The sequence below is a fragment of the Salminus brasiliensis genome, chromosome 8 (assembly GCF_030463535.1).
Source record: "Salminus brasiliensis chromosome 8, fSalBra1.hap2, whole genome shotgun sequence".
NCBI classification, from domain to species: domain Eukaryota; kingdom Metazoa; phylum Chordata; class Actinopteri; order Characiformes; family Bryconidae; genus Salminus; species Salminus brasiliensis.
Window position 1 is genome coordinate 11,250,781 of NC_132885.1, and position 13,771 is coordinate 11,264,551.

The following is a 13,771-nucleotide window of genomic DNA, read 5'->3' on the forward strand; positions in this document are numbered from 1 at the left end:
CGAAAACCAATCCTCAGCCTGCTTTTACTCTCCCTCACACACACACACACAAACACACACACACAAACATGCACAAGCTCTCTCTCTCTCTCCTTCCTGCTATGGAAAATATTAAGTTCCCATCATTTCTAATGAGTGAAGTATTCATCTGTACCATCTGCTCTCTCCTCCAGTGCTCCAGTGACACACACGCACACACACACACACACACACACTCAACTGAATTTGGGAGGGAGGGGGCAGGACTTTTCCGTGTCTGTGTGTGACGGCTATAGTTTTCGGTATGTTGATGACTGGGTGATGTGTAGTGTGGGAAGCTTCACAGAGCTGTGGTTAGTAGGGGATGTAAATTGGGTTTTGTCTGTATGCATTGATTTGTGTGTGTGTGTGAGAGAGAGAGAGAGAGAGAGAGAGAGAGAAGGATCTTATAAATGCAATCAAATATAATTGTAATGAGACCTCATTGGCTGCTCTCTGTGGAGATTGAAGCGGATTGGTTGTCCCTGTAACAAACTAAAATAGCCTCAAAAACGAGAAATTACAAGTAAAAACAGTCCAGTTATTTGATCATCTGAGGTGTGTGTATGTAATCTATACTGGTCTATGTAAATGATCTCTGCTCTGATTGGCTCAGGGTCTTGTTTCGGGCCTTGTTCAGAAAGCATTTTGTGCTGGAACCTTCCTTGGACGTTTTTTTTTAGCATGAATGGATTGGGCTACACTGCTGTATGCTGAATAGGCTGTAAGTCGTATGTAAATGAGTTTATTTTTTGGGGGGCTTTAAAGCAAGTCGGTTTTCCTACTGGGAAAGTCGGAAGAGCCTCACCAACCCAGAGTTCAAAATCCAAGATGGCTGCACCGCACATCAATAGTAATAAAAGCAGTAGTCTTACACAGGAAAATTTCCTTCATTTTCCAGATTTCCTTAATATGGGCCCTAATATGGCTCAGCCACAGTGACTCAGAAAATAATAATAACAGTGAAACGCCACAAAATAGCAGCATACTGATACTGACAGTACATCATCCTGCACTATTCCTTCATCTCAGGCCAGTCACAGGCCTTTTCACAGGTTAGCTCTCAGGCTCTGGCCTCACCTGGCCTCTGGCTCTCTGTAATATCAGTGTCATAAAGCTATAGTGAGCTAATCCGAGCTCTTGCTCTGGGCTGCAGTGATACAGGATCCACCGCTGAGCTGCTCTGCTCTGCTCTGCACTGCTCTGCGGCCCAGGAAACCTGCGCTATAAATAGCTCCTCCAGTCAGCGTGGCTCATACACTACAACCACCTCATAGTGGTCAAAGCCGATCGATAAGTACCATCTCTGTGTGCAATTCAATATCAGCAGAAGATCTGAACCATGTAATACCCTGATATAGTTTTAACAGTATCAGTTCATGGGTCTGGAGTGCAGATCTATGGAATGTCACGCAAAAACCTTGCATCTCATTTTTTTTGCATAATGTAGTTAATGTGGGCTTTTCATAGGGTCAAAATTTCATGATGAATGGGCCAATAGAAATGCTCAGAAATGTTTTGTCCCTTCTCCTGTATTTTAGGTTTATTATATTTTATTTGATATATATTTAGATTTATTTTAGATATGGCTTTTTGTTGCCTTATTTTTATTTTTATTTATTATTATTTATAATTTATTTATTTGGTTATTTAGTTATTTATTTATTTAGTTAGTAGGTTATTTATTGCCCTGTAATTTGTAAATGTACTTTTGTGCTGGAGTGCACTCTTTTCCAAAGTATTACAAATAAGATGGTGCTCAGTTCCCAGTGTTTTTGTGAACAGGTGGGGAATATAAGGGTGCTAAGTGTAAGATGCCTGTATAAGCCCTGGAGGACCTGGAGAGTGCAGTCTAGACTCCCTCCAAAGCATCATCTACAGTCTGCTGACCTACATCTGCACAGACGGTCTAATTTGATTTACTTGTTTTTGATTTGGGCTGCCGCAACTACTCAATTGACCTCAGTTGCTCAAGAAAATCAATGACATTTTTCCATTCAGTCCTTTGTTGCCATTTTGCGATACTATAATAATTCATATTCTAATTTCTCTTACTGATCTGTTTTACTTTTGCTTAATGCAGATTTGTATATTGTTTATTTGTAATTGTTAAATTGAATTAAAAGTTTGGTGAAATTAATCAAATGTACACAATTTGATGCTTAACCCTTCTTTAGCCTCATCAGCCAAAACATCATCAGTGTCCAGATTTTGCTTCTTCCGTTTTAAACTGGAGCTATGAGATAAAATGTGGCTAAAAACCACTAGAAGTCGATAGCCACCCAGATCTTTTCTGTAAATACCTGCTCACGAACCTCTCTTAACCCCCTCAAACTGCATCCATGTCTTCATTAAGGTAGACTGGACTGGTCAGTGTGGTTTTGGACACATTAGGGCACTATGAAAACAAACCAAACTTCATGTAATTGATCTGCTCGTGCTCTGTGCTGATTGGTAGTCACTAATACATACAACCCTCCAGTCGCAGATATTTACATCTGTCTGTCCGAAGCCTCTTGATGCCTACATTACTGTAGTGGTCATTCATCTTTCAAAAGGTGCATTTGGTCAAGATGAGGTCTAGTGGAGTGTGTGTTTACTGCCAGGACCGTTCAGCCCTTTACAGCTCAAACGCTGTGCTGCTGGCCTAAGTCTCAGTGACCTGAGAGAGTGATACAGGAAACCAGTGGTGTGTTTCTCCGTCCACTCTGTTCTCGGTCACACTTGTTGGCTGCGCTGACCTTCCTTTACGTAACGCTCTTCTCGTATCTGCCCATTAGAGTGGGTAATTGCCTGATGGCAGTGTTTGTGGGGTTGGCTTTACATTAGCGTTTGTTTACTGTAAACATGCCATGCTTAATTATCTCTTTTGAGCTTTTGTGAGCTTTTGTTTGGCCCACAGAAATCTGAATATAGGCCACTGTACGTGCGGGTTTGTGTGTGTGAGACAGGCTTCTTCTCTCGCTCTCTCTCTCGCGCACTATCTCTCTTTCTCTCTATTTCTCTGTCTATCTGTCTCAGTGTTTTGATTGGTTTAATGGGTGTTCCAGTGGTTCAGCTAGCTGTGAATGAAAGTGTGATGCAGTTTAAGGGCAATTATGATTGCGGTTGAAGGTGTGAGCATAGATTTAAAGATAGTGAGGCACAGCTCTAGGCCTGTTTTTATATAGTCTGGAGTAATCTAGCAGTTACTCAGTAATTAGAATCAAATTGAATAGAATTTGGTTTAATTCTAATTACGGATTCAAGTTTAGTTTGTTCTAATTGAAAATAATTTTTAAAGCTGCTTATCTGGACAGTAAGTGTTAGTTTGCTTAGTAAAACACATATTAGAATAAATACAAACACCAGTCATACAAAAAGTAGTGGTTTTACATCACTCGGTACATTTAAAATGAGGGATGCACCGATTTGGCTTTTTTAGTTCCGATACTGATACGTAAACTTTACATATCGGTCGATACCTGATACCAGTCTGATACAATTGCTGAATTAATAAATCGTATATCTCACCATGTGGGAGAGACTTAAGACATCAGGATTGACTTAAACATTACTTTATATGACAAATTAACACAGATATAAATGTAATAAATTGCCATTTGTCATTTATTTATTTGCACATTTAGTGCATTCTCACAGCAACAAATTAAAGTAAAAGGGTCGGTTCCATAGATTGGCCTAGTTATCCATTACCCGATCCAGCTAATTTTGTTGATATTAGGACCGATACTCAATCCTCATATCGGATCGGTGCATCCCTAATTAAAATATCTATAAAGCTCTCCTCATGGGAGTGTAGTATTATCCATAGTAATCGTCCAACACCTGGTTTGATAAATTAGTGCTTAATGATTCCATCACCAGCTTAACGGATACCAAGTCCAACAAGTCCTTACCCTGTCTGGGGGGCGTCCAGGAGAAACCTGGAACCAAGCTGCATCTGTTTTAATGGAAGCCAAAATAAGCCTCTTCTTTTGGCAAAAAGCCTCTTATTGTTTAGATAAATAGTTGTAAATAAATTGTAATAGTAATAATGACCATATTAATAATAACTAATAATGGCACAATCCGTTCTAGAATTACTATTGAAGGCAGTGCCTTTTTTTTCCAAGCTCAAGGTTGCTTCCCGACTCAGTTGTACAATGTACATTTAATGCACTAAATCCAGGCTATTAAGAGAAAGCAACAGAAGGAAAATGGAGCACATTTGGGAGGATGGAGAAAAATGTGACATTAAATCTGGGGAAGGACACAGCAGTGATATGATCTGGCTAAGCAATAGCAGAATGAGACGAAAAGGTAAGTCATTAACAGGGGTTTAAGGGTTAAGAGGATGGAGATGCTACCAAAGCTCTGTAGAGTTTGTTTCAGAGTTCAGGTCTCAACACACTGATAAACAAGGCCTTAGGACAGACCTTTTATAAACAGTTACTACTGTAAGACAGACCTGAAATAGAAGTGTATATTGATCATATGCATAATCTTCATTATTATCTAATATTGTCTAATTTTCTGTGATTCGATTAGAAGGTAAATTCCAGTCTTCCTCATTTTTGTTTATTTCTCTAGTCCAGCAGTCGTGACGGACCAAATGTGAAATTGCAAACGAGGAAAGACCACCAGCTAGTCACCATTTGTGCTGTGTCTTTTGTGTTTAACCCATCTGTGCAGTTAACACACTAGGAAACAGTGAGCACACATGCCCTGGCAGTGGTGCCAGGGAGCAGTTTTGGGGATAGGGGCCTTGCTCAGGGGCACGTCTGTAACGTCCTGTCGGTTCAGATCATCAAATCACGGCCTTTCATTCCCAGGGCCGGTTCTCTAACCTTAAGCCCACTGCCGCCCCTGCCCCCCCGCCTCCGGAACTTTGTGCCGATGCCGGTTAAAGATTGACCAGCATTGTTTTGACCCAATATAAGGGGCTTTTGTTGGCTTGCATGAATCCTCTGTTCCTCATCAGCTCCTGTGTTGAACATGCATGCAGTAAAAGCCATCGCAGTCTTCCGCAAGATCAACCTAACCGAAGCTAATGCCACAATAATGTTTATCAAACAATGTATCCTGCAGCCCTTGACAATCCGGCTTGTCTGCCAGGCCCTTGACCACAACATGCACGTGTAGATCACTGATGCAGCAGGAATGCAGAGCTGTTTAGGCGGAGATTAGAGTGGCCTCGCAGATCCTGCTGCCTGGGAAGAGTGGCTGTAATTGTGTATTCATTCCAAACCCCCAGAGTTATCCTGGCACCCATTGATCGCTGGACTTGACTCCTCTTGAAATAATGGAATGCATTTGGATGACCATAAGAAGCCTTCATGCAGCCAGGTGAGCGATCAAAGAGGGAGATTGAGGGGCTTTTAACCAGCACTCAGCTTTTCACTTCAGGAACTTCTGCAGTATTTTTTCTTTACTGCTGTCGCCCCGGTATGTTTACTGATTACTATTTAAAGCTCAGAAAGAACTGTAAGTATTGATTGATGCGTTTATTGTATGCCGATGTGTAGAGGATGGTGCCAATTCGCTCTTTCTATGGTGCAATATTGTTTGTTTGTGCCATAATATATGATTAAGATTTTCTGACAATCGACCTGGACTGCTAGGAAATGAGGCCCTGCTCGAGTCCTTCATTAGCTCCACCTGCTTGCTTTTCCACTGCTAGTGGCTTCTTGTCCGATGTCTCTGACCCGGTCCGATGTTTCCTGTAGGCTGTGTTTCATGGCAGAGACCACAGCTTTCAACTTACAACCAGCAGTACTTTCATTTTTTGCAGTGTGCTCTTCCCTAACTGAATCATTGTCCTTCACTTCAGAAACTGCAGGGGTTTTTATAGTCCCATTATTTTATTGAATATGATTGTGTGTGTGTGTGTGTGTGTGTGTGTGTGTGCGCACGCTACTGTTGAAAGTTCAGGAAGAATGTAGGTGAGCATTGATTGCTGTTATGTAAGTGGGACTTGTTTGTCTTATAAGCAAAGCACACTTTTCTTCAGTATGCATTTATCCAGTAACCAGTAACCGTTGCACATGCTCCTACAGAACACTTTTCTCCAGTTGCTTGCATGTGGCCTACAGTAACTGCCAGCAAGTGTGGCTCAACTTTGCAAATGATGGAACGACCATGTGACCTGCATACAAAGCATTTGTGTCGTAGCTCATCACATTGCATCAGTAGTAGTGGCCTGCTATTCAGTCTGTGTTCTGCTGCTATGTGATATCGAGTACCCCTGTGTAAGACCAGGAAATCAGCAAAAAAAAAAAAAGGGGGGAGGGGGTAGTTCTCCAAGATCGGAGATCTAGTCTTGGGGATATTACACCCTAAAGATCTCCTAGATTAGAGAAGTGTTATGGGCGGTCTCCAAGATTAGGTCTCCAGTCCTGGAGCGGTCCTAGATGGGATGAATATTGTGGTAGATCTCTAGGACTGGATCGCCAACCCTGGAGATCTCTATGATTGGATTTGAGATCTAGTCCTGGATATTCACCCAGTCTTGGAGCGCTCCAGGTCTGGAGACCTAATCTTGGAGATTGCCCACAATAGACCTACCACCCTAAAGCGTTCATAAAAAAGGCACATCATACAGGTAACGTGAGACAACAGCGTCGTGAGAGGAATATGATTTAACTGGGGTTTAAGGGCTGAGATTAAGGAGATGCCACTAAGACACTTTTGCAATTTAGAAGCTGCTACACTGATAAACAAGGAAGGCCCTAAAAGCCGTACTACTGTAAGTCAAGTCAAGTGGCTTTTATTGTCATTTCAGCTCTGTACGAGCGAGAACACAGTGAAATGAAATGACGTATTTTCCAGAACAAGGGTGCCACATGGAACAAAACGAGAACAAAAAAACAATACAGTACAGGACAGACTGCAGAAAGTGCAACGTGCAAGACGGTGCAATAAATATGACTCAATTCTGAGTAGAGGTAATGAGTGTAAGGTGCATTGATATTTAACGGGTAGGTATTGATGATAAGGTGCATAGAAGGTGCTTAGAAATGTAACTTGCTGTGACTGTATACAGCAAACATGAAACACAGCACTGAGGTAGTAAAGTGTGGAATGTAGACAGGTTAAAATGCTGTGGGTCGTGGTGGTGGTGGTGGGGGTTTAGTTTGGTCTCTTGTGTAAAAGTCTGACTGCTTGTGGGACAAAGCTATTGCAGAACCATGCAGTGACAGCGCGGATGCACGGATAGACACAGGTCTATGTAAGACTATGTAGGTAAATTATAGTGTTTTTGTGACCCCTGGTCTAACACATCTGTTCTCACACACACACGCCTGATTTTCGGTGTCTCTTCTTCCTGTTTAAATATGGTGTGCATAGGCGTCTGGCTGCTGAAGCAGAGTCTGGCTAAAGCTTCATGGAAGAACTTAAATGTTCGCATGCTCTTGCTGGCCTGGTACAGCCGGGGCTAAAAGTCTGCTTTTGAGCAGCGTTTCTTGGTTGACGTAAGCAGGCAGGCATCCCGGCTGTGCATGGCAGGGCTGCTGTTTGTGTGTGTGTGTGTGTGTGTGTGTGTGTGTGTGTGTGTGTGTGTGTGTGTGTGTGTGTGTGTGTGTGTGTGTGTGTGTGTGTGTGTGTGTGTGTGTGAGCGCTCCTGCAGTAGTTACGGCGTGCCATGCCAGTGGCCACCCAGCTGTTTACACACACCGCTGCTCCACGGCAACCCTTCTGAGGTCATCATGACCTCATCAGGGAGTTCTTGGCCAGTGCTGAGTCTTTATTTAACAGTTGTGAAGGGTACAGTGAGCAGCAGGGTTATTTAGGAGTTTGGAGAAAAGTGTGGCATGCCCAGGGAAATGTGTACCCAAGCGTTCCCAAGACTCTGAGAGCAGAGTGCCCGTAAACCACATGACCCTCGCTAAGGGTGGGCGATATGGCATGTAACATTGTGGTACGATATGTGTCAAGAGCTTTGCTAAAAAAAAACCAACCAAACAAACAAAAACCACCTCTGTTTAGGTCAGAATTTTTGTTTTAGGACAAAGTACTAATTCAAGCAGTAACTGTTTAGTAGAAAAATAAATACATAAATAAGATGATGGCATAAAGGCCTGCTATCCAAAACCAACTGCTTGGGTGATACCAATAATATATGCATCATCTCTCACCTCTCTCATTTACATTCCATGGTTGAAGTGGTACAAAAAGCTGAACTTCAGAACAATTTGATTAAAATTCATAATTTTATTCAACTTTTCTTTTTTGGTGCAGTATTATTTCACACATGTTAGCTGCTCCTGCATACCTCCGCTTGCCTGGAACTCATCAGAAATGGAAAGCTTTTATCAATTCATGTATCAGCAGTCATTTAAAAAGCAGCATTCGTGCTGTTACTGTAGAATCTATTATGATTAATGATGAAATCGTTCATTCAGATGTTTTTCAGTATGAGTAAAAACACTGAGTATTAACTAAAGGCATTTCAATGATTTATTTAATCTCAGCTGATAATGTGTAATGTGAAATTCCCCCCAAAATAATAGTAATAACCTTAGACCTGTAGGAATAATGTGAAGGCAAAATGATTCAATTTAAAATAATTCAATTTGAATAACAAACTAATTACTAATTATTTTTAAAACCTTTTTCAAATTCAAAGCAAACATGGTAAAACCAATGATAAAAGCTGAACGGAGATAAACTGAAATGAGGGCTACCGAACACGACTAGAAACACTTGAAAAGGAGTGGAAACAGACTAAACACAGGTAACACTAATAACAAAGGGGGAAAAGGACAGGGCTGAACAGGAAACTCTTATATCACTGTAGACTGTAGGGCTAAACAATATTACAGCTAATTAAATAATTTTGCTAATTAAAGCCCTTTGTAAAACAAAAACATGGCCGATTAGTAACGCATGTGTTTTATATACCAATGCTAATATTTTAATGATTCATTCTAAATATCTCATCAGTTCATTATCAGCTCATTATGAAGTGACAGCTAATAGATGTCTTATCAACTATTGCTATAATAAATAACTGCCATCAGTTTATCATTATTGACCACACGCAAGCAGTTAAAAATAAATAAATAAATAAAATAAAAAAAGTTCTTTGATAGAAGACAGTATTATGTGTCCACTGGTGACCCTGTTGTGTGGCTGTCCAGTGTGCATCTCATATATCAGCTAACTGTGGTATCGATGAGCAGTCTGATATGGATCCAATGAGGCCTCGGGGGGAAAGAAAACCGCGGACTGATGCCATTTGCACTCAGTTCTTATGAACAGCATGGTTTACTGGTTCAAGTTATTTTTAGCTTCTGATCTTTGAAACAGTTAGTCCCGCCCTCCACCCCCTCTTCCCTTCACCGCAGTCATTAGCGGAATTGAAAGGGATTAGCAAGGTCGCTACATCACAGCTCACTGTTGCACAGCTGGGATGTAGATTTATCAATGCAAGTATTACAAGAATTGCTATATTCTGTTCCTGTGGAGGAATGTTCTCTTTAGAATCTGCTGCAGAGTCCAGCTGTTTCTGGCCACTGTTTGGACTAAGACAAGGAGTTATGTGGTTAGACAGTAAACAGCCTGGAAGGTTGGCTTTTAAGGTTTTCTGCTGGAGTGTTTATTCTTTTTGCTGACTGTAATGGGGAGAATAGTGTCGCTGTCCTTGCTACAGAGCTTGGCTTGCTGCTAACTGCAGTAGGCTATGTGACTTTGGAGAAGATCATGAGTCATGTTTGTAATAATACTCTACCGCCTCAGTCCACATGCTTCTCTCACTGGTCTGTATGTCTTAGCTCATCCACAGAAAAACATGAATTACGCTTCTTGGCTGTAGGCTGTAGTCCAGGAGCAAGAGATGCCAGTTTCCCGTAGTGTTGCTTTAAGTAAAAGCATAAATACTCTGGTAATTGAGGTATGCGTTCTGTTGTTGAAGTGTAAGTAAATGTGATTCTAAATGTTTCTAAAAGTCTTTATTTACATGGATTTCTTTGCAATTAAGTTACTGTTAGAACAGTATCAGCTGTCACACAAATACACTATCAGCTGTGTTGTTAAAAAAATATATATATATATACATTTATAAAAAATTGATATTATTCTGTAACCAAATATATACTATATTTTTTATTTTTTTGTTCATTTATAGCATTTACATTTAAGTCATTTAGCTGATGCTCTTATCCAGAGGGACTTACAAGGTTACTCGTATTACAGAGGTGGGCCAGCGTAGTGTTAGGAGTCTTGCCCAAGGACTCTTATTGGTTAAGCGCAGCACAGTCACCCAGACCAGGAATTGAACCCTGGTCTCCCACATGGTGTGGTAGCTCACTGGCAGGTAGTGGTCTGATGTCCTGATGTAGGCACTCGGCTCTGATGTCCTGACCACTGGTAGCCTGTTTCTATCTCTCAGACTTTTTTTATTTGGAACGTACCAAGTACATAAGTACTATAAATCAGTACACACAGTAAATAAAGTACAGCTACCGAAACCATTTACATTTATTTATTTTTTAGCACAGTAACAAAGCTCTTACACTTTACTTCCCACCTCTGGTAAAGATCCTTTGACATTTCCTCATGCTGTCAAAGCTGAAATCGTACCGCAGTTCTTATGACAGCCCAGCATTTGACTGCTTTTTTTAATTGATCCATTCCTAATGAGTCTTTAGTTTTAGTCCTCTTTTGTAAACAGAATATCTGAGTGATGCAAATCTGGCATCCACACCCCTGCGGCTCCACTATGAGACAGGCAGTCAAATCTGATTCTTTCCACATATCTGATCTGTTCTTTGAAGTCTGAACACATGACAGAATGTTCTGGGCTGTGATTTGAGCCGTGTGTGTATCAGTAAATGAGCGTGTGCTTTAGTGCAAGCCTGTGCAGCGTTCAGTTAGCTGCTGGCTTTATCTGTGGAGAGAAACCTGCAGCTTCACCCACAGTGCCTTAAATGTGATGAATCTCTGGTCCCAAAGTACACAGTGTGATGGGTGCTGCTACATGCACCGCAATACTGAATCAATCTTTATCTGTGTTCACTCTTGTGGTGTGTGTGTGTGTGTTGCCTGTGCATAAGCTGCAGTTTTGCAGGGTTTACAAATACCTGCCAATGCTGTCCATGTCAGCAAATCCTCTTTTGCTGAACGTTGCTTGTGTGTGAGCCCTCGTAACACCAATGCTATCATCTAAAAAGTCTAAAAATGCTAAATATACTTGTTTTGACTGAAATCTGGTCCATTTTTGCCCACTTTGTGTTTCGCTAACAGATACAGACACCTGACTATCAGTATTATGCAGATGCAGGTACACATGCATTTATAAAAAGCTGTTTTTAAGGCTTACCCTCATATAAAAATAAAGGTACTACGTGGAGCAGTGCCATAGAAGAACCCCTTTTGTTTCCATACTGAACCATATTTGTAATTGGGGAATAAAAATTGCATTAGGTGACATTTTTTTAAACCTTAAAAAACCTTAAATCTCTTATACCAACATGGTTCTTTATAGAACCAAGAAATAAACCGTTCACTGCACCTTTAGCAGGCATTCATTATCACCTAAGCACTGATGTCAAACACATTATCAAACATCAGCTTGATATCCACCCAAAAGTCTTTCCGGATGATCTCGGTCCTGTTGGTTCACCCCTATATGAACATGGTGCACCCATAGTGCTTACTGTTCACTTGGTGACTTCATGAAGTCACTAGCCTCCTGCTTGTGCAGTATACAGCACATTTGTCCTCAGTGCACACAGAGAGCGTGATGGCCCTCTGCTCCATGTAAGAAACTCTGAGCTCTAATGTTTCTAATTCCCCCTCGCCCCTGATCTAATAATTACACGCAATCTAATAAACAAACGCAGCTCTGCTGAATCTGACTGTGGGATGTGCTCTGCCTGAGCTGCCGCTGGGTGCATGTAACTGATTCAAATTAAAAATAAATATTCACATCGATTCATAATGGTCATCTTTGCTGAATTCTAGAAGAGCCGTGTGTTTAGATGACGCTGGACCGATGTTCTGAAATATCTGCGCTTATTCATTCAAGTCCCAGTTTTACTTTGTAGGTAGTGGTCCTTCGTAGGGCATTGCTCCTCTCCTGAAAAGACAGAACAGCAGCTTGACCACTAAGGGCATGTTTTCATTTGGTTTCATTGAACTATGACCAAGCTTATTGACTGCCATGACCATCATGACCGTGCTGGTTGACCAGCATGATCTTACTGGTCTACCAGCATGACCATGCTGGTCAACCAGCATGATGAGCATAACCACACTGGTACACTGGCATGACCAGCTTCACCAAACTAGTCAGCTAGAATGGCCAGCTTGACGACCAGCTGGGTCAAGCTGGTCACAAGCTGTTAAACCAGCTAGTCCATCTAGCTCAAATAAAAAACGTAAGCTATGCCGGTCAGTATCTAAACTGCTTAACCAGCTTACTTACCAGCATTAGGTAAGTATTTTAGTTCATTACCCCCAAGATGGCCAGCTTTGATCATCCACGTCCAGCTAAGACCAGCTGAGACCACCTGAAACTACCAGCGAAAGCCAGTCTTGAGCTGGATTTTTCTTCAGCAGTGTTTTTGGCGGATGAATAATAAATTTGCTGGTGTTTCTTCTATCATCATATTACACTTGTTAGGAAAAGAGACTATTCCAATGTTCGGCAAAGCTGTTTAATTAGAGGTTCTGTGCCGTGTGGCGTTAACTGGCATGTTAATTAGCGCTAATAGTTGTTTGTGTTGGTTTGGTGGCTGGGCATTGTTTGGTACGCGAGCTGAAAGCAAGCGTTTGGCGGTCTTGTCTCTCTGAAGGCGCAAACAAATAATGCCCTTATCGCTGCTTACTTGTTCAGAGTTACACTGAAGGAAGTTGTTCGCAGTGGACAGCTTCCTGTCCAGCTGAGTGTGGGCGAGTTTGCCGCTGAGAGGTCTCTTCCAGGCCCCGTGACTCAATGCCGGCTTTGTGGGGCCGTTTTTTTTGCGTCACGGATATGATTTTATTAAGTCTTGAGTATGGGATGAAAGGAGGGGGCGGGGTTTCTCCACTGTTCTATGAAAAAAAAACATGTGACCCAGACCCTTGGTCAGTGTGGAGTCAGAAGGGTGTCCTGGAGCCTGCGGCTGTGTCTGTGATGTGACGTCTTGAGGGAGGCGCAGATGTAGTGCTTGACTCCAGACGTCTTTTCTCTGCAGTTCATTAGATGCTGAAGTTGCCTCAGTATTAGACAGTCAGTTATAATAATCCCGTTAGAACTGTAAAGTAAAGTAGACTAGTAGTAGTCAATATGACATGACTAAAAAAAGGTCACAAATACACTAAAGGGACAAAAGTATTGGGACACCTCCTTCATTATGTCTTTTGAAATCAGGGATACTAAAAAAGCTTTTGTCCTGCTTTTGTTAAAGTAACTGTCCCTAGGAAAGGATTTCTACTAGATTTTAGAGCTTTGCTGTGAGCGGTAGTGAGGTCAGGATGTTGGATGATGATTACCATCCCACCCAACCTCATCCCCAACTCCCCAACTCATCCCAAAAGTATCGTATGGAGCACCAACCATCATTCCAGAGAACACAGTTCCACCACTGCCCCACAGCTCAATGCTGTGTAAAGCCTTACACCCCTATACTCCACGCCTGCCCTTTGGGCATGATGCCAGTAGGTTCATGTTTATCTGCTCTCTTGTTTTATGGGCGGTACTTCTCTACAGGGCTGGACAAGCTGTGTTTGCGTCAACAATGCTTGTAGCTGAAAAGTCGCTATATGCATTCATTAGAAGGAGTGTCCA

The 13,771-nt window shown here is 41.7% G+C and overlaps 1 protein-coding gene across 3 annotated transcripts in view; it reads left to right on the plus strand.

The window, feature by feature from the left end:
- Positions 1-13,771, plus strand: part of hdac4 (histone deacetylase 4) — a 218,393-nt gene that overhangs the window by 119,258 nt on the left and 85,364 nt on the right. The gene's annotated exons all lie outside the window — the stretch shown is intronic.